Below are 18,935 nucleotides of genomic sequence, written 5' to 3'. Positions count from 1 at the left end.
TTCGCTAGAGATGCAGCATCGTGAGGACCCGGTCAACGGTGATGCTGTGGAGGGTGGCGGTGGGAAAAATGATAGGACATCAAAAACAGTCAAATGAAAGCAATAAGCAATCGTGATTGTTAAAAAAAATAAAAAATAAATAAATAAAAATTAATTTGAATTTTGTCATCTTGAATTCAAATTATGTTTTTCGCAATCACGAGTGTGTGTCTATATGTAAGCGTGTGTGTTTGTGTGGGGGTATGTGTATGTGTGTGTAGGCACATGTGTTTGTGTCTGTGTGCAGGCATGAGTGTGCGGGTAGTTGTGTGTATGTGAGTGTGTGTGTGTGTGTGTTTGTGTGTTTATGTGTGTAGGTGCATGTATGTGTGTGTAGGTGTATGTATGTGTGTGTAGGTGTATATATGTGTGTAGGTGCGTGTATGGTATGCGTGTAAGTTTAGGATATTGACGAAACCTGGAGACGGTTTTCGCTAGAGGTGCAGCATCGTGAGGACCCGGTCGACGGTGATGCTGCGGAAGGTGGCGGTGGGAAAAATGATAGGACATCAAAAACAGTCAAATGAAAGCAATAAGCAATCGTGATTGCTCAAAAAAAAAAATTAAAAACCAAACAACTGTAAGATATCTTAGTGTTATTTCTGAAATTAGATATCTTACTGTTGCTCTTAGGCGACGATATACACTCGAACAAAATGACTTTTTAATTTTCTATCAGGGGTAAGGCTGTGTTTGTACCGTTAATAAATAATAAACTAACAAACCAATTATAGGAAAATATTCTTTTAAATATTTAACAGTTTTTAACACTTATAATGTCCAACACTACTATTTATATTACGAGAAGATATGAGAATTATTGACATGTACGCCCAGATGTTATGTGTCAAAAGCCCCCTTATCTGTTTTGGAACAAAAAAAATTCTTAATTTAATTTTTAAAATGCAAAAATTGTCATAAGTTAACTTGAGTATTTGTTAAGTGTTTTGCAATAATTAAATGTAGCTTATACCTTATAAATTAATTTAAAATGTGTTTTATCGTGAACAAGATTGATAAAAGTACGCACACCTTATAAAAATAAAAAGGTGTCAATACAGAAGCATGAAATTGTTCATTGCTCTAAAAGTTTGACCAAGAGTTAGGATTTCTACTTCCATGACTTGAGAAATTTTCAAGATTTTTTGCTTGAAGCTATATTAATTAAAACATACCATGTTCATATGTGGCACCAATTTCACCCTATGTATGATGATGGTGAAAAATAAAAATTTCGAAAATCGTATTATACGGTACTTTTGAATTAAGGAAGAATTAAGAAACGAATCAGATGAAAGGGTCAATATTTTGGGGTCGCAATGTTTTAGTACTTAAAAGAATCATTTAGCACCAGGCAAAGTTTATGCTAAATTCCCATTATCTTAGTAAAAACGTTTTACTTATAAAACAGCTAAATACTAAAAAATTGTGAAAAACGTATTTTACATTTTTGGTGGTCATATTTCACGCTTCTAAAACATTAATATTACGCACAGCATTATGTTTTATTGGAACAAAAAGATTTGCACTACATTATTGGACTTCGATGTGTATTCCAGTTTCTAGTCCCTTGTACACACTCTCAAAAATAATTCCTTCAATTGACGGAAATTCTCTTGGCAGCAGTGCTGCCGGACTTTTCACGATATTTAACGGAGTTCCGTTTCTATTTTCTCCTGTCAAATGAAGGAACGTCCTTCTTAATTTATTTCGTCACAGAAGGAAACTTTTCCGTCATTTGACGAATTTCCGTTTTTATTTTCTCCTGTCAAATGAAGGAACGTCCTTCTTAATTTATTTCGTCATAAAAGGAAAATTTTCCGTCATTTGACAATTTTCTGTTTCTTTTCTTCTCCGTTAAATGAGGGAAATTTTCTATTATTTAAAGAAACGTCCGTTATGGTCGTTTTTGTTACATGAAGTCAACTTTTCGTTATTTGAAGAAACGCTCGTTATTTTTGTTTGTCCCAAGAATAATTTATTTCGTTGTTTGAAGAACGTCCGTTGTGATAGTTTGTCAGATGAAAGAAATTTTGCGTTAATTGAAGAACACCTCCCCCCCCCCTTTTTTTGTTTCTGTTACAGCAAAAAACTCTCCAAATATGCATACAAAAATCATTGAAATCATTAAAAAAATTACTTGAAAACAACTTTTAATTTTTTAGTTTTAGTATGTGTTGTCAACCCTAAATTGTCAGAAACAGCATCCCAAAATTTTTGAATCACAAATACGCCTGAAAATTCCACAAGAAAGTTCAAAAGTAGATTGATTCCTCATTGCTAAATATATTTAGCAAAAGTCTATTTTTGTCACCTGAAAGCAGGTATCTAATTACTTTGCGGTCATTTTTCAAAATGCAGGTTTCTTTCACAAAAGACAACAAATGGTGAAAGTTTAAAATTTTCATCAACTTCATAAAAATTTTAAGAATATGAAAATTGGTTTATGAGAAACGGCCATTTCCTGTAATGAGATAACCACTTTCAGATGCTGGAAACAAAGTTATGAAAAATTGATTCGATGCTTGGTAAACTTGAGATTTACTCACTCTGGTATTTTCCCTGAAGTTCTTAAATAAGAACCTATAAAATGCACGCTGTAAAACATAAAGAACCTCAACAAAAAGCTGTGCTTAGTATTGGAAGAAGATTAAGAGATTTGTGTAGTATCACTCAGTAAAATACAAAAAGAATGGATTTATAGTAAGAGAAAGTAGAATTAACTTTATTTTTATAGGCATTTATACATACAGATAATATTAACAACAGCAGCAACAAATTCATTTCATTGGAAAATTAATCTTTTGCAAGTGAGTAAAAAATAAAATCTCTTCAAATTCAGTTAATTTTATTTATATTCTTGCATCAACTACCACCTTTATGGATATGAACAATTGACTAAAATAAAGAATTGAAATTGACATTATATGATAACAATTTAATTGATTTAATTCTGTTAAAAATAATTGAAGCGAGATAATTTATGAATGGATTTACACCCCAAATAAGAAGATAGTTTCTAGACTTTTTTTTATTTGTTCAAAGAGTATGTTGTAAATTTTGTTCAAAACATCATAATTTTTCAATCAAAAAAAATTCAACAAACTAGATAAATAATAAAGCTTAATTTAATTTTTAATATGATTAATTAAAATATTAATTTCTGAAATTAAGGTTTACAACATAAATGCAAGCTTCTATACATAATTTTCTGAATAATGAAACAAGAGAATAGCCAAATTTCTAATTAAGACATCCTGAAGATTATGTAAAAATATTACAATTTTGAAAAATAGGCGAGAGCAAAGTATAAAAATGACCAGGCACTTTTTTCTTTGCTTGCTTGTTTGAGCAAAATATTTCTAGTAAAGTACCTTTGATCTATACTTTGGTTTTATATTGTTTTTAGCTTTATAGTGATATGACAATACTGCCCATATAGTTTGAATCTTTATCACCATAGTTTTCTGTGCAGCTGAATTTCTTTTCACAAAGCAACAAATTGGAGATAATACATGTTGAAGAGTAATTTAAAGTATTAAAAGTATTTTGCATCCATTAACTTTGAACCAACAATGTAGTTTTAATTGTAATAGCAGGCAATTGAAATAAAGCTAATCCCATAATAAACTGTAAAGTAATACAAAATTATTGGCAATGATTTTCAATGTAGCAAAATTAGCATTTAGATATCGACTTCTGACATCAATGTTTATTCATTTCAATCATATTTACTAATTCAAAAACATTTCTTAAAATTTTAAGTCTGTCTTTTAATTTTTAAATGACTAATTTTTAGCCGAATCCATTTTTCTGCCAATTTTATTAGTTTCAGCAGGGAACATAATGCTTTTCAAATTGTTTAAGTAAGAAAAACCTATTTTTAAAAAAAACTTAGGGTCCTGTGTAAAACCTCAAATGTTTTGTGAGTTTTGTGCCACTAAGGATATTTTTTTAATGCTGTAATTTAAAAAAAATTGCATGATTTGCAAGGTAAAAAAGTTCGAGATTTCAAGATAACAAGGTCATAATCATAATAAAAAAAATTCTAAAAATTAGTCACAATAGTTAAAAATAAGGAGAAACATGTAATGAAAGTTAAAAAAAGTCTTAATACAATAACAAAATTTTTTTGTTTTAAATGAGCCAAAAATAATAGAGAAAAAAGAACTCTCTAAAGAAGTAGCAAAATGTAGTGATCTACCATGACTAAACTGATCAAAGATTTGAATTACTAAGTTACAGAATGGTTTCAAAGCAAGTTTCGAGCGCTCTGGAACAAAAGAAATTGGACAGAGGATTGTACCACTCCCTGAGTCTCTAAAGGGGTTTTCCGTTCATCTCCCCTTTTTATGGAGGTGAAAATACGGTAAAAAGGTCCAACAAAATGGCGTGAGAAGGGGGCGAAAAGTTTTAGCTACATTTCTTGGGCTTCTTAGGACTTAAATTTCCTGAATCCTCCAGGCTGTACAATGAAAGTGACAGTAGATAAGCTTCTCTGAATCATTCCTAACCCCTTAGAGAAATAATGAAGGGGGTGAGAAATTTTTGGAAACATTCCTCGAGTGACTTCAAGACAATGAACTGCGGTTTTACCAGAAAAATCATATTTGACTTGGAAAAATATTCATCATAACAAGGTTTTGATTAAAAACTCTTCGGCATAATAAAAAATAACATTAGATAAGTACGCAAAATCAAGGGGGAAAAATAATTTTCCATCATATTGAGGTTTTCCAGATATCGAGAATATACTGAACTTGAAAGACATAGCACAAAAATAAAACATTGGTAAAAGACCAAAGAATAAACGTGTAATTTTTCCGCGCTCTTGGTTCTTCTTTCCCGGTTTATTTCTGCAAAACACTGAAAGAAAAGAAAAGAAATTATCACAAGACAATTAAACTAAACTGAGAAGGGCACAGAACTATGCCTGTTATTTGTTTAATGAATTCTTGTCCTTTTCCATACCTTGAGTCAATTAAAGGTGAGCATTCTTTTTAAAAAAAAGAAAAAAATATTTTAAAAAATTAGCTTCTATTTTAAGTGACATAAAAAATTAATGATGAAAAATGTTAACATAGTTGCAACCATCTATAATCATGATTCCAAAAGTGATGTAATTTTGTTGAATTTAACAATGCATTTTTTAAAAATACTTACAGTATGCTACAGTAATAGTAACATTATGGACAGGATATGGAAACTACTCACATGTGCCCCACCATTCACCTTAGAACAAATTGCAAAAGTGAAAAATCTAAATTTACTTTTAAAAAAAAGGTGGGGGGGGGGGACATTGTCATTACAGGGTGGCGACAGGAACTGTGAAAAAAAGTTCCCCGACTTTTCCCTGATTAAGTTCACCAAATTTCCCTGATTTACGTTACCAATGATAATGGTTTTCTTTCTTAGCTCTACTTGAAATCCATTGTATGTTTGTATAAAATGCAGTATTTTAAACGTTTTAAGTTGTGTAAAGTTGTTGAACTAAAGATATATTTTAATAAGAAGCTACTTTTTTAAATAAAATGGTTAAAAAACATATCAAGTCAATTATTTGGGGGGGGGGGGGGGAGCCTACAAAACAGCATATTCAATTTTTCTACATGGAAAGATTATAGAAAATTAATTTAAAAAAAAAAGTTTCCTTCCAGAAATTACTTAGCATAAGAATTTTAAGAAACTATTAAAATTACTCTTAAAAACATGTGTATTTATGATAGAACTAAAAAGCAATTGAAATTTTTTTGAACTAAGTTTTCAAACAGTATAATAATTGTTGCAAGAATAACAAGTAATAGTGAAAGAATTGAAGTAATGTAATTGTTCTTAAATAACTAATCGACATATTTATGCAAAACAGATGAAACTATTTGACATCCATTCATAGGGAGCTTTTCTGTAATCAAGAACATAGGTTTTAATGAATGAATACAGCATTTTAACAATAAAAAAAATTAAGATATTTACTTAAGTGCACAAGTTAACTCTATTTCAAATGATTTCAGTATGTAACGAAAAAAACTCTTAGATTCCTTTTGTAACCAACAACTTTAAAATGCAAGAAAAAAGAAAGATAATTTTAAAATATATAAAAGAAGAACACAACTTGGTTATAAAATTAAAGAATCACTTAAGTCTGAAGAAAAGAAAACCTTTATAATCTGTGGTGACAACAAATAGTATAACGGCAAAAAACAAAGTTTTTATTATTGAAAGTTCAATTTTAGCAATTTAATTTAAAACGCGAAGAAGTAATAACTTTTAAGCTTATATAATATTTATTCAAAAACCAAAGATTTCTTCTTGAAATCGTGATTACAGTACGCTAATTACTTCGAGACAATGGAATAAAGGCAAAGGAGCTAAGGCATTAATGAAGGCTTCCTTTTTGCCTGTATGGTTGTTTATTTTACGTAGCATTGAAAGCGTAAAAGGAAATTTCAAGCTAGGTAAAATAAACAACCAAACAGACACAGAAGCAATCTTAGGAAGTTCATCCTGTGGTTAATAAGTAAGATTCAATACTTTGACGTTGAGGAAAAAAGATGCACAAATATGCAGCAGTGTATAATTGCACCTCATTAATTTTACTTTTTTTTTTGAACAGATAATTGGCGGAAAATGCGTAGGGAATTAGAGTACTTAATTTTGTAAAGCAAAAAAAAAAAATTTTTTTCTTCATAAAATCAATTTTCCCTGATTTTTTGTTATTTTTTCAAAATTCCCTGATATTTCCCCAATTAATAAAGTTCCCCGACTTTTTCCTGATCTCCCTGATCTGTCGCCACCCTGCATTAATTTACTTGAATGTTCATGTGGTCAAACTGGTACTGAGATCACTCAAACAATTTTCTAGATTTTTTGCAAGTCAATTTGGCACTGTCTAAAGATTTGAATTCTGAAGTCTCTCATTTGAGGTTTCATATGCCAGTGATTAATCTCCTGAAGTTACATCACATCACATGCAACTTTCGACTGTAAACAAGACTAATAAAAAAGTTTGAACGAATTTAAAGCAGATAATTTACTTTTTTTTTTTTTGAAAAAATGTGAGGTAAAGTTATGAAAATTTTAGTATATTTAGTATAAATTTCAAGATATTAGGAATTACATGATTTTTTAATTAGAACAATTCATACACCTGTAATAGTAATGCGTTAGGAGATTGAAAAACTGCTCCATAAGAGACAATGACGAGCTACAATAGATAAAATTCTACTGGACAGAAGTTTTTTTTTTTTTCTTTATCAACCTCTTTCAACAAAACACGAATTTTTTGCTAAATAAATGTTAAACGCATACTTGCACACATGCATGAAAATAACAACATACCGCTGAATGAACTAATGCAGAAAATATATTACTTGCATGTATTGATGCTTTCCATTAAAAAATATTAAAAACTCTTCTGTATTTTAATATCATCCCCTTTAAACAAACAAAAAATGCATTTTGTTAAAATTATGCAAGTGGTGATATCAAAATTTTTAGGACACAATTTTGATAAATTTTAGTACATTTTTATGACAACAAATATCAAGTTTTTTAAAATTTAAACAAAATTCATTAGCTTGATTTTTGTAGAGGATGATAAAATGTTTCAAATTCTTGAAAACTACAACTGAATGCATTCAATCTTTTATTATTCAACACAGTGACACATTATGAAGTAGAAACATATACCAGTAGAATAAATGTAGGTCCAAGTGATTCTTTACTTGCCTTGTTATTGTTTCATCAAAATGAATTAAAGAATGAGAAAGAAATATCCTTAATGAGGAGGGATTTAAAGTAGGGTGCAAGTCCAAAATTTATTGTGTACTTAACTTTTGTCAGATAATTTGATACTTTTTTTTGCCATCTCAGAATCATCAAAAATATCCCTGTAAATTACAGATAAATCATTTAAAGATGCAAATGAATAATTGTTTTTTTACGGCAACCAAAACTAAGAAAACCTCTGCTTTAAAATTTTTATCATGGAGTGAATTTGGCACAAAAGCTTTGAATTGCTTCATTACAACTAATTTGTTTTCAGTAGAGGACGAATTTAAAATACAGTTCGATTTTTCAAGCTACTTTCAACCTATTATGTCTCGCCACATCAGCACGAGACAGTACCTGTGAAAATCCCTGATTATCAATATTGGAAAGATAGTGTACAAACAGAACAAAATGCTTTAAATTGATCCTTTTCTGAATGGCACCTGTGCTGATCTTGCTTGCATTTTTTTTTCCAACCACAAGGAAGAGAATTTCCTTTTCCGTGGCATTTAAATAAAACAAATTACTATTTACAATTTTAAAGCAAAAAGTTAGTGACTAAATTTAAAAATTATGTATGGAAGAAATAATCCAACTTCACTGAACAGAAACACAAAGCAAACTGACTCTTAGTACCAAAAGAACAAGGTAATGCTCAGACCACAACACAAGTTAAGGACTATAAAAATAAAATTACTTCCCCCCTGGGGCCAACCTATTTAAGTTTTGCTCTAAATATATTTTTTGATCCAGGTGTTTATAGTTGGATTCTAACTCAACTCATTGTATTTAGTTTATTTCAATAAGCTATGATGTCCTTCACCCCCCCCCCCCATAGAACTGCAATTTGAGAGGAGGAGGGAATACTCCCTCCCCCCTCTGGTTGACATATTTTTCATTTCTTTTGAAAGGGGAAAAATCAAAAATATCATTCTATTCCTTATCCCTACCTCTTTTTCTGCAACATTTGCTGCACAGCTGTTTTTATTTCTTTTACTATTTTATTTTTACGTATTTTTGGCAGAAGAGAATTATAGCAAAAAGTAGATATCTTTAAAAACTGAATGTCATGTAGACTGGGGCCCAATTAAACAGATTTTTGATCAGCGCATGCATATTACACATGTTCTATCCACTTCATGCAGGGTGTATGAGAGCCATTTTAAAAAATTAAGATGCATTAGCATTTATCAGAAAAAAAAGAAAGAAAAGAAAATACATTCACATATTATTCCCTTCTTAAGCCTATCTAGCTTTGAACTGCCATATACATAGGAAGAACTCGCAACAATGTATATTTATTTCTAACCCTGAATAGAATTCTTCCTTCTTTTTACCGATATTTAAAATTTTCTCTCCCTTAAATGTATTAAACGGTAAGGTTGAAACTGAGAAACAGGGGAAGGAAATATTTTACCGGCAAAAAGTATGAAACACCAAATTCTTGGGGAAAATTTCATTGTTGAAGGTTCTTAATACAAGGCTAGTAAAATCGAGCTCAGGTTCTGTTGGATAAAAACTCCTAAAAATTACATACATCGTTAAATTACTTTTTCTCATTACAGTCAACTCCCAATAACTCGAAGTCCCAAGGGGCCTTCAGCTAAAACTTTTGAATAATTGGTAGTTTGAATTATCAGAAGTTCCTTTTCAAAGAATAATTTGTATTTTCATGGTCAGGAACAGTTCATATTGGATAAACTAGAACACTTATAGTTGGGACAAAATTAAATATTAGTAGAACGTAAAAATATTTTTACAGAGAGGATAATTAAAAAGAAAAAGATACTTTGAAAAAGGAAGTTAGTTTTGACTGCTTACGTTTTTTTATCGCTTCTTAAAATGTCATTAAATTTATATGCTGTGAACTCTATTTCTTTTCTCTTAGTCAATCTTGTTTCTTATTATATTTAAGTCTTTTTGTTCTAAAAGCAGATTCTTTGAGTCATCCAGAAAAAAAAACTTTTTTCAATTTTGATTAAAATTTCAAATCTTTCAAAGACTGGCTAGCAATAAAATTTTGAACCGTCAGCCGCGACAAAAAATATCGGCTACTTTTCCTCACGCAATCTTGCAACACTATATGCCTTAAGGAACACTACTGTATTAATAATCAACCTCAAGCAAAGCAATGAGTTAAAGGGGAAAATTTTTTTAAATTTCTTACTTCGACTGAAAAGGAGTACATTCGAGATACAAAGACAACTTCGAATTGAAAACATTATTTTGGGACCGAATGAAAACGTTGTGAAAGAAAGATTCCGAGATATCGAGAGTCGACTGTAGTTTATCAGAAATAGAATGATGAGTTGCTCATCTTCGGACAAAAATTGCATGTGCAATGTGCATACCAAATTTCATTTTTCTAAGCCATAAAGTTTTCCCAAGAAGCACTCACCAAAGATCCAAATGAAACATTTTTTTTTTTAATTTGAGTATAGATTCATACAGAGTGACATGCATTAGAACAATTTGAATGAAGTCAATGTTGTAACCAACTCGGAAATCCAACAAGGTTCAAAAACATTACTTATAACACAAATGGATCATTGACAAATGCTCCGAGTCTGAAAATTTACAATATTTCAGAATCAGTGCATTTGAATTTGATAAATTTGCGATCCGGAAAATAAGTGGTGATCCAAGTCTAATTTTAGTCTTGGAAGATTGGCGAAACACCCAAACATTAATAACTGTGACTTCAAACATTCATAACTGAGATAGCAGAAGGGGAAAATCAGTTGGATAAGAAAAAAATAAGCAATCCCTCATCTCTAAGGACTCTAGAAGACTAAAAAAGTATGATGTATTAACTACTTGTGATATAAAATTGAAATTAAAGAACATCAAGTTGTGGCCCAACCCAGAAACACTTTTGACAAAACTACTGACGAAATTTCTTAAAGTTATTTATTGAGCTCATATGAATTTCGGTCACAAGAATAAAATTAAGTCATATTAGAACAAATTTTTTCACTATGGTCAATTGAACATGCTTTTCTAACTAAATATTCAATAGACATCATTGAAGTGAAATTTTAACTCAAATACCTTAGAGTTAAAAATGACTTTTCTGACATCTATTTGGCTTAGTTAGAAATGTAAGGAGTATTTCACCCATCTTTTAAATATGAAGTAAGACTTGAGTCACTATCAATTTGCCTGATTGCAAACTGATGAAATTTAAATGCACTAACTCCGAAAATAAATTTCGGAATGGAGTGGTTTTCATCAGTCAAAACTCAAAAGTACTACGTTTTGTCACTGAAGTTGATAGAATGAGCAAAAAAAAAAAAAAAAACATGGAGCAAGAAAAATCTTATTTTCAAAACGGTTAATTTTCAACTATTTTTAAAAAAAACATACGATTTTTGAAACAAGGCGTGGTCTTTATGACGTTGCAAATGATCAAATTTGGCAGGTACTCCAGTGGTTTACTGAATGCTGATGCTTGCTGTCGATTTCATTTTCAGATTATGATAATTCAGAAGTGAATTGAATATTGCGCTCTATACTTGCTTTTCAACCATATCAGTATGTGAGTAAAGATGCAAACGATATATTTCGCTCTGCGCTAATGACATTAGTGGATGGCATTTCATCATTTGTGGTGTCATGAGCAGAAGCAAAAAAAAAAAAAAAAATTGAATCTGTGCACCCATTAAAATAACTTTGTTTAAATATTAAACTTTGAAATTATGTATTTAAAAAAGTGGTCAGATCCTATGTTTATAAGCTTGCTCTTTTAGAAAAAAAATACTTCGGAAGCGACCCCATTGGCATATTTGTTCATGATCCATTCATGTTGTGAGCATTTGTTTTCAGACATTGTCCAACTTTGGTGCTGGGTTTCAATATAAATATAATATGAACTTACCAAAACGTCCTAAGAAAGGTGTTAACATGAGAACTTTACACATCATCAATGTTGGGAAAATCTGAAACATAGGTTATCAATACGTAAATAATCAACTTTTTAGCACAAATAGTTCTTGATAGTTTCATTTTAATATTAAATTGTTTAAAAAATAATAGACTCATTTTTTCTAAGATAATATTGAGTTTTTAATAGAGATGTACTGAGTACTTGGCACAGTAAAATACATAGATTTCTTTGACCCCCCCCCCCCCCCCCCACCGGTTCCATATGAATTTTTTTAAATTTTTAACAAATTTCTTTTAATACATTAGAATGTGCGCCCTCCTCTCCCGAGGGTGCTATGTATGCCATTGACTCTGCCAATACCCGGTAGTTGTAAAAAATTAAATATCGTTCAATACACATTTTTCAATTAATAAAAAAGTACGAGTATTTGCAACGACAAATTTTAAAAAATAGATGGAAGTCTTTATATCCATAAGCTTACCTTTTGTGAATTGAAAAAGCATTGCTTGTAACACCGAAACAAGTGTCAGCAGTGCTCCAGAACATTTGTGTTTTTAACAGTTTTATTTGCTTAAAAACATTATTCATGTTTGGCAGATGACTAGAACTATAATAGATTCATATAATTCGTATTAGTTTCAACTTGATTAATCATATCTTTCATTTATTTGTTTTTAATTTAAAAAAATTTTTTTTTTAATTTTTGTAAACAAAACATTTTAAATAAAATTGAATTTTGGCTGGAATTAGTTTTGAAAACTATTATATATGGAGGTCTATATAGATATTTATATGAGTTTTCAAAATTTATCACGTTGTATGTTAATGGTTCATTTAAAACATAATTGGTCGAGTACTCTGTACTCTACCAAAACAATAATTGGTACATCTCTATTTAATATTTCCTATGACTGAAAATTCAAAAATTTAAATACTGCAAAATTTAATATATTAAGTGTTTCCTTCCATATATTATTGACCACCTTTTCTACTATTTACCAACTGAAAAATTTTTCGGCAGCATATTTAATAGACAAAACTAACAGCTAAATTGACTTTTGAACACTTAATATAACATAAACTTTTTTTTTGGTTAATGTTTCATATTTAAATGAATTAGTTATAGTAAGATTAATATAATATCAATGTGTTGTAAGACTAAAATCGAGTATTCGGTGCCTCCCTAGTTAAAATTATATAATGAATGCTAAAATTATAAATATTCAGTTGATGCTGTTTCAACATTACATTACCTGGTTTTTTCATAAATTTGAATATTAAAAAAGCTAGCAAAGTACTTCAATGCAAAAAGCAATAATCAACACAATGGACAAAAAGGGGCTTGGATATTAACCCCATAAAAATTCTCCCCTAACATTCTGAAAACATATCATTGACTCAAATAGTAATGTTTTATAACAAGTCTTTTAACAGTTCAATATATTTTTCAATGTTATGGTACAAATGTGAGAAAAATTTAAACTCATCACACATATTACTAAAGCACATAAGCAAGGAGGGGGGGGGGTAATGTAAAGTTATGAGACACTTGTTTTCTTGCTGATACATATTAATAAAATGAGTTTCTAAACATCTGGATAAAAACTCCATACAGCTACCCAGAAGCGTTTAAACAAGTTGAAAACCTTTAATAAAACATTTAAATAAAAGAAATCAGTAGAAATATTGCAGCAGTTAAAAACGTACAACAATCACTCTTGGCGGAGGGGGGGGGGGATGAGCAACATAGTGGGTGGTTAGGGGCCCTACTGATTTTTGGAAGGGGGGGCCCAAAATTTATAGATCAGGGCCTATGTATTAAAAATGAAAACAAGAATCAAATTTCATGATACAGAATATTTTAAATTTCATAACAAAAAGGAAAATATTTTTCATCGATAGATAAATTTAAAAGGTTCGTTCAATTTACTTATTAATTATTTCAAGTAATATAAACAAAGATTTATTCTTACTAGCATACGAATTTGTGTTATCATTTTCAACAAAGACAACTTTTTATTAAAACGAAATTACACTGCTTTTATTGAAATTTTTCAACAAAAACCTTTCTCAAGGCTTATCAAAAGGAACATTTTTGTTTCGCTAACTGTAAAATCAATTTACTGGAAATATCGTGCTCTCAACTTTCAAAACAATTATTTAGGTTTAAAGCAAATCTTTTTCAATTAAGTCCAAATAAAAGTACATTTTGAAGCTTCGCATAAGCCTGTTCAGTGGTTCCTGCTGAATAAATAGAAGCTTTCTTTTGATACAAATTTAAATATGGCGGCATCAACTAATCTGCGAATTTAAGACAGTTTGTTTTTTTCAAGCTCATTACGTGCTGCTTTCAAGTAAAGAGGAACAATACATATTTATGGAATCAAATTCTAAAATAAGTACTCACCCAATACGGATTAATTACTCCTGCTGACGAATCTTTTTGAAGTAACGAATTTCACGTTCCGTTGTCAGCTTTTCGGCAGGCCAGGCATTTGGCGGTGAGTAACCGGCGGTAAGTGACGTAGCCTACGAGGATGAAACGCTCCACACCAGCAGATCTTCAAAGGCTACGCAAGTGAAGAACGATAAAAATGTCAACTGCGCTTGCGCGGACCAACTTGATGGAAAGTTTCTGTCTTTTTGCAATAAAAATATCGTTTATCCCAAAACGGATATTTCTCGTGGAAAAATGAGGAAAAATGTAGCGTATAAAAAGGGATTTTTTTGACAGTGTATCAATATAAACTCCTTCACCTCGTGTAATGGTAGTTTTTTCAGCAATCTGATCAAAATATACCAAAGTGCTTTCTTTAGCTGTGTCACGTCACTTTCAAAATTTGTTTTGCTGACACGTAAAAAATAAACGAAGAAAAATTTCAGGAAAAATAGTGAAAAACGTTTCAAGCTTAAGAGCTCTGTTTCCAAAGAAGTAACAAAGGACTTAAATACCCTAAGGGTGAAAAAAGAACGGCACAATACAAGATTATTTTGTTGCTTTGAAACTTACTAACTAATAACAAAATAACTGTTACAAGATTGTTTTCTTTTATAAATGACTATCTCGGTGGAACATTGATCAAAATAAAAAGGAAAAAAAAAAACAGGGACTGCACAAAAAATCAAGGGGTATGGAGGATTTAGTGATTGTTAGTGAAAACTTTTTTGCAAATTTTGTGTTTCATTAACTTTGTTTGAACTACATAATTGATTATTATAATGGTAAAAATAAAATGCAAGTTCAGAGTTTTATGAAAAGTACTTGAAAAAAGACCAATTTAAAGTTTTAAACAAACATATAAATTTGTTTAGAATTTTAATGATCATAGTCACACTCTCACGAAGAAGCTGATGAGAAAAAATAATAGTTTAAAAAACTAAAAAAGCACGCTTTAGTATCAAAATGAACTAAAACGTTAAAACTAATCTTTGGATGACAAGTATATAAAGTAATTGACCAAACACTTAATTTTACTGTAATAAAAAAAGCGCTGGGGGCTGCCTAATTAATTTTTTGCATGGATAACTAGTGGAAGAAATTTAAGACAACTGATAAGAAGCCTCCCACGCTTTTTTTCTATTACAGTAAAATTGAATGTTTGGTCAATTACTTTATATACTTGTCATCCAAAGATTATTTTCAACTTTTTAGTTCATTTTGCTACTAAAGCGTGTTTTTTTAGTTTTTAAACTATTATTTTATTTTTTACTTTTTAGTTCATTTTGCTACAAAAGCGTGTTTTTTTAGTTTCTTAAAATATTATTTTATTTATTTTGTATGAATTATCATTAATGATTCACGAGGGGGGGGATTACGCAGACTACGCTATAGACATTTTTAGGGGAGAGTGTATATTAAAGCGGTCTTTTTTTAGATGATTCTAATTCGAGGGGGGGGCTCTTAGAGGAATTGATACCTCCAAGATTGTGGATTTACGACTCTAGTTTTTGTACTCAAATAATCAAAAATTAATTGTTTGTATTTTTTATTTCTGTAAAATATAAAGTCCTTATCATTGTTTTTTTTTTTTTTTTCAAATAAGATTTAGGTACTAAATATTGCTGACACTTGTAACTTAAATGAAATCTTTGTGCATGTGTTCGATTTTTATAATGGAATGTATCTTAGTATTCTATAGCATTATTTGCATCAGACATTTTGAATGCTTTCTGGTAAATTCATGTGCAAACATTGTTATACTCCGCAGCTCTGATTTGTACGTTGTAAATAATTCTAATAAACTACTGGCTATTTGTCCAAAGGAAAGTTGGACATACAAACATAACATACAAGTTAAGTTAATAAAAGCGTGTTAGTTAGAATAAACTAATAATTTATCGTTAATAAATTAATTTGATTATAGAATATTGCATTGTCATCGGATCTGAGGTTGCATTCCAAATTTTAAAGGAATCCGATCACAAAAAGTGGGCGAAAATTGAGTTGCAAGATTATAAATTTAATTTCGGTGTAGACGGGATTAGAACGCCCGCCCAATGATTCCCGGAGGTGGACGACAGGCGAAGACCCGCGCCTTTTAGACCGCTCGGCTACGAGCGCTCACAAAGTGGTGGAATGTACTAACAGTAATAACAAAGAATATAGATAATGGGAAAGAAGTTCCACTTCGAGACCGGTTTGTAAGCTCCGCAGAGAAAATAAATTACTAACGAAAACATGTTTTGGGACAAAAGCCGACATTTAGGAACAAATTCGTCGCCAACGGTGAACTGACTTGGCGGAGGGTTGCCATTTCCTCGCGAGAGTCGGGGAGACACCCCCCCCCATGGAGATTCTAAAGCCTTTTGTATCTGAAGATTTGAAGAGTTCCAGATGTTCAATCGTTCTTCTCTTTTAACTAATGTACTCATTTGCTACTGTTGAAAAACCGCAACTGATACCGCGATTTTTCTCTTTGAGTGGGTCTGGAAGAAGTGTCATCGCGCCGTTCGACCCCTGAGCGTTGTGCGAACTAATGCATCTACTAATCAGAATGAATTCGCCCTAAATTTCCCCTAAATTAAAAGGAAGTCATGTGATTCACACATCAGCACGTTTTTTCTTTATTATTGTGCTTATTACTTTAAAATGGCTGGTATTCGTAAAAAAATCACAAACACCATTCGAAATGTGTCTCTAAATTAGTTAATTTATTCCATTCTACAGTCAAGTGCTTGATAAAATGCTTTAAAGAAAAGAATCTGACCGAAAAGAAGGCAAGAAAAAGTCAACCGGCAAAATTGACAAAGCATGATCCGAGATCTACAGTTAAAAATTTTATGAAAAATACACATTTGAATGCTGTAACACTTTCTGCAGAATTTTATGAAAAAAACTTACATTTAATTTTCACCTAAAATTGTTCGCCAAGTTCTCTGATTACCTGGATTAAGTGGGAACTCTTCCCGCAGAAATTTCTTGTTTGTGCGAACATCGGAAAGCTTGCGCTTTTTGTCGCAATGATAGAACATTTTGCTTACAGAAACTTAATGCAGAACTTTAATTCCTTTAACTATTTTTCAGATCACCAGATGTCGCCTTAAGCGTCTTTAATAAACGCACTTATATCATATTAATTGTAACACTAGCGAATCGAACTGCGCAGTACTCTCCAGTCAGCCATTATCTATACAACATGTTTCGTTCTACGCACTACCAAAGGTAGGCGATTATGTATTACATATTTTACTTCATAATGTTTTTTCATATGCAAATATATTCATTACACTGTATATAATCATTGCTTTCATTAAATATATGGATCGAACTTACGCCTGGTTATTAAAAATAACATTTGATTATGAGACTGAAGTGATTGAAGATTTTGATGTTTAGTATTTAACTTCAATTAAGTAAATCTAAAGTAGCAAAGGTTTCAAAATGAAACTTAACCTTTTGAAAAATAAGTATAACTTTTCAAATGGCTGACTTAAAAGAAAAAAAAGGCGCAAGTGTAAAAACTGAAAAAAGAAACTAGTTCTTTAAAGAAGAATTTTTTTTTTCTCTATAAGTATTGTTATTCTGTATTTTAAATTGTGTTCACATATATCTTTCAATTTATCACAATGGCTCAAAAAGATGCTGTGTATATTGACAAACTTAATGATGGCAATTATTCAATTTGGAAGTTTAAAATGGAACAACTTTTAATTAAAGAAGGCTTATATGATGTTGTGTTCGAAGCAAAACCGGAAAAAGTAGATGAAAAATGGAATAAAGGTGATAGAAACGCTAGAGCTTTAATTTGCCTAAATATTAGCGATTCGCAAATAATACATGTCCTGCATTCCAAATCAGCACAAGAAACTTGGGAACACTTGAAATCCGTACATGAGAGAGTAAATTTAACAAATAAGCTATTTCTTCTCAGAAAATTATATTCTATTAAATACTATGAAAACTCAAAAATTCAAGATCATATTACCGAAGTCTTAGAATTAACGGAAAAATTAAGAAGCATTGGCGAAGAAGTGAAAGAAAATAACTTAATAGCGATTCTGTTATGTTCATTGCCAAATTCATACAGTAACTTAATAACTGCGATAGAAAGTAAATCGGAAGATGAATTAACTTTAGAATATGTAAAAGGGAAATTAATAGACGAATATACGCGTAGAGAAGAAATGAAACAAGTTCATAACAAAGTAGATTCTATGGCTTTGAAAGGAACCAGTAAAAGATTCACGAAAAAGTATTGCGATATTTGTAAAAGAAATAACCATTTTCGAGATCAATGCTATTATTTAAATCGACAAGCAAGCGGCGCCTCTCGAGATTCGAAGCCGAAACAAAATTACAAAAATAAAAATTTCACTAACGAATGCAGATTCCGCAGCGCTCAAGGTCAGTACAAGCCAAATAATTCCAACGCGGAAGTAAAATATAAAGAAAGAAGCAAGTGTGCTTGGGAATCTGAAGCCATAAATAACGGGAATGAAACCAATGCACTAAATAACGGGGATACTTACTGTAGTGAGTTAGATGAATCTGTTTTAATAACAAATGAATATTCTAATTTAGTAGAAGATACTGAATTTCTGATTGATTCAGGTGCCACTTCACATATGGCGCGTAATTTAAATCTTTTCTGTCAGCTAGATAAAAGTAAGAAGCAAAGTGTGACTATTGCGAATGGGGAGAAACTAAAATCTCAAGGTATTGGTGATATACGTTTCAAAGTGAAAACTTCTGACAACACAATAAATAGAATCAAGTTGGAAAATGTTTTATATGTACCAG

This window comes from Uloborus diversus, chromosome 1, assembly GCF_026930045.1.
Source record: "Uloborus diversus isolate 005 chromosome 1, Udiv.v.3.1, whole genome shotgun sequence".
NCBI classification, from domain to species: domain Eukaryota; kingdom Metazoa; phylum Arthropoda; class Arachnida; order Araneae; family Uloboridae; genus Uloborus; species Uloborus diversus.
Note: the sequence above shows the minus strand (reverse complement) of the source record.